General features: G+C 38.8%; 1 non-coding gene across 1 annotated transcript; it reads left to right on the plus strand.

Annotated features, from left to right (window-relative positions):
• The first annotated feature begins 997 nt into the window (after positions 1–997).
• Positions 998–1102, plus strand: LOC145569669 (small nucleolar RNA R71). Its single transcript, XR_014096232.1, has one exon. It is a non-coding gene; the product is annotated as a small nucleolar RNA R71 (small nucleolar RNA).
• The last annotated feature ends 1347 nt before the right edge of the window (positions 1103–2449 follow it).

A 2449-nucleotide genomic window follows, 5' to 3' on the forward strand; every position in this document is an offset into this window, starting at 1 on the left:
CTTATTATGAGTCATCATTTCATTAAATTTCTTATCACTTACGGTCATGTAAGTGTTCAACAACTTTGTTTGATTTTCAATGATTTCTTCCAAATTTGTTCTATGTGAAGAAGAAGAGGATTGAACATAGGAATTATCATTTTGGGCCTTTAGAGCAAATCCGGGTGGAGGGCCTCTTTGAGCATTGTTTTGAAAATTGCCTCTACCTTGATTGTTCCAATTACCCCTACTTTGATTTTGACCATAACCTTGATTATGATTACAACTACCTTGATTATGATTCCCATAACCTTGGTTTGGATTACAATAATTTTGGGTTTGATTTTGGCTACTATAACCTTGATTGTTATAGTTACCTCAAGAACCTTGGTTCCCTTGGTTCCTATAACCACCACCTTGGTTATAGTTGTCAAAATTGCCATGATTGTTGTAATTCCTATTCCATTGACCTCTTTGATTCTCAAACCTAGAATCATGATTATTTGACACATAGTTCACATGCTCATTCACATTTCCATCTTGATCATCACAAACATCCACACATGCATGAGGGCAACTAGAAACATCATGATCATACGACCCACAATCATCACAAAACAAGCATCCACTAGGAATGTTACTAGAAGAAGGAAGGGGTTGAGAATTAGAAGACGTACCTCTCCCCTTAGTTTGGGAGGGAAGACTTGAAACTTGGTAGGTAGCACTTTCCATCTTTGCCTTGATAGCGGACATCTCCTTCCCCAAGTTTGTCATTTGAGAGGATAGATTGTTGATTGCATTTAGATGATCAACCGAGTACACCGAAGAGCTACTCTTGCCAGTTGACTCTCTTTCTCCATCTTGCCAATCTCTATAATACCTCATTACGTCCTCAATTATGTCCACCACTTCCTCTTCCGTTTTGTTCATAATAGGACCTCCGGCTCCTCCATCTAAACATGATTTTCCTTGAGGGCTAAGGCCTCCATAGAAGATTTGAATGATTTGATAGGTTGGAATTCCGTGATGAGGACATTCTCTTTGATACTCCTTGTATCTCTCCTATGCTTCATAGAGGCTGTCGTTTGGCTTTTGCTTGAAACCTTGAACAAAGCTCTAGCCTCCGCCGTTTTCTTTTGAGGATAGAAACGGGATAGAAATTCCTTGGTGACCTCGTCCCATGTCCTTAGAGAATTCGGCTTAACCTCTTTGTCTAGCCATTCCAAGGCACGACCTATGAGAGAAAAGGGAAAGAGCTTGAGGCGGATGAATTCTTGGGAAATTCCGTTCACCTTGATAGTATTGCAATACTTCTCGAACTCCTTGAGATGGTTTAGTGGGCTTTCATGCTTGGCCCCACTAAATTGTCGCCTCTCTATCAAAGTGATCATTGCCGGTCTTATTTCAAAATCATTTGCCGGTGTTGTAAGTGGAGCAATCCCACTCTCAAATCTATATGCACCGGGAATCCCCAATTCTTTCAATGCCACTCTCGGATTTTCTCCCATTCGTGCTTGTTCTTCTTGTTGTGGCTCTTCTTCACTTGAAATGCTAGGGCTCAAAGATTGTCTAGCACTCCTCAACCTTGCAATAGTTCTCTCAATTTCCGGATCAAATGGCACTAGTGAATGATCACGTGCTCTATGCATAAAATCTCAAAAGAAATAGTTAGTAGCACGGCTACAAATGTAGCCTAAAAGAAAATCTTTTTGTATTTTCAATTAATGGTGAAATAGACTATAACAAAGCACCAATATCATTCCCCGACAACGGCGCCATTTTTGACACGAGGAAAATGTAGGTCGTTCTCTACCCTTTCCTAAAGCCAAAGAATATTTATAAACACTCGACCAACCTAATACGAGTATATGGTAAGTCAAGGGTCAAACCCAAGGGAATGAATAGGTGTAAGCTATAGCCCAGGTCAAGCTACTTCAAAGTTTGTGGGAAGATGCGGTTGGTAACTAAGGTATCAAGAAATCTAGATAAAATCGAGAAATTCAATATACTAAACACTAGGGATATAGGTTCCACATGCAAGCTCAATGATTATGCTAATTGAAGGATCACTCAATCAATTCAAACATTGCAAAGGACAAAAAATCGTTGCAATCAAAGGAATTCAAGGGCTATCTCCTATAAGCCAAGCTAGGGTTCACTGTGAATGGCTAGCTAGGAAAATCACAATCAAATTCAATCAATTAAGGCAATTCTCAAATCAAGGGTTCATGTCATTGAAATTTGCAATGCAATCTAGATTAATCTTATAGGTTGATCACTCCTAATCTAATTAATCACATGCACAACTATGTCAACAAATTTAATTGCACCATTCAAATCAATTTAGCATCATCAACTAGCAAAAATCATCAATCAAGCATGCTTCCCCTTCTCCCTAGCAACTAATCTACTCACTAAACATGGTGAAATTAAGATACAAAACAAATTCAATCAAATTCATATTCATTTA

The sequence above is a fragment of the Chenopodium album genome, chromosome 11 (assembly GCF_948465745.1).
Source record: "Chenopodium album chromosome 11, dcCheAlbu1.1, whole genome shotgun sequence".
Taxonomy (NCBI): Eukaryota; Viridiplantae; Streptophyta; class Magnoliopsida; order Caryophyllales; family Amaranthaceae; genus Chenopodium; species Chenopodium album.